Genomic DNA, 608 nt, shown 5'->3' with positions numbered 1-608 from the left:
TAAAAAAGCTCACAAATAATTAAAAAAAAAATAGCTTTAAATAAAATTTATTTTTTGAATTTCAAATTCTAGCCGTATCCCTTCACTAAGGACAAGATTCGACTAATATCGATGTCTCCCTGCTTAATTGTTAAATGTTATTTTTCGGATTAGAAATGTATGATAACCATAAAAAATCAGTCATAATTAGCCATAACTTGTCTTATTTAACATTTATTATTAATGTTAGTAATAATTAATGAATACTAATAAGATAAATTCTGATTTTTTTTTTTATCTTTCTAGTATTACCAATTTTCGGCTTATCTCTTTTCCGTGAAGAGGTGAGAGATAGATTTATAGTTAGCTGTTGATGCTTTAGTTAAAGTGACAAATTATAATGGTAATTCTTAAATAATTGAGTCCACTTAAAATTTTGTAAAACATGCATAAACAAATTAAATAATTAAAATTCTCTAATATGTGCATCGATGCCCAATAATTGAACCACTCTTCAAAGTTGATTAGTTTGTTGGTAGCATTGGAACGCTTTATAATTAGAAAAATGTTTAATGAATCTGAATGGCGTGGTTTGCAAAGTGATTAAAACTTAAAAGAATCTTGGATCA

Source organism: Arachis ipaensis, chromosome B03 (genome assembly GCF_000816755.2).
Source record: "Arachis ipaensis cultivar K30076 chromosome B03, Araip1.1, whole genome shotgun sequence".
In the NCBI taxonomy this organism is placed as follows: domain Eukaryota; kingdom Viridiplantae; phylum Streptophyta; class Magnoliopsida; order Fabales; family Fabaceae; genus Arachis; species Arachis ipaensis.
This window is presented reverse-complemented; position numbering follows the sequence as displayed.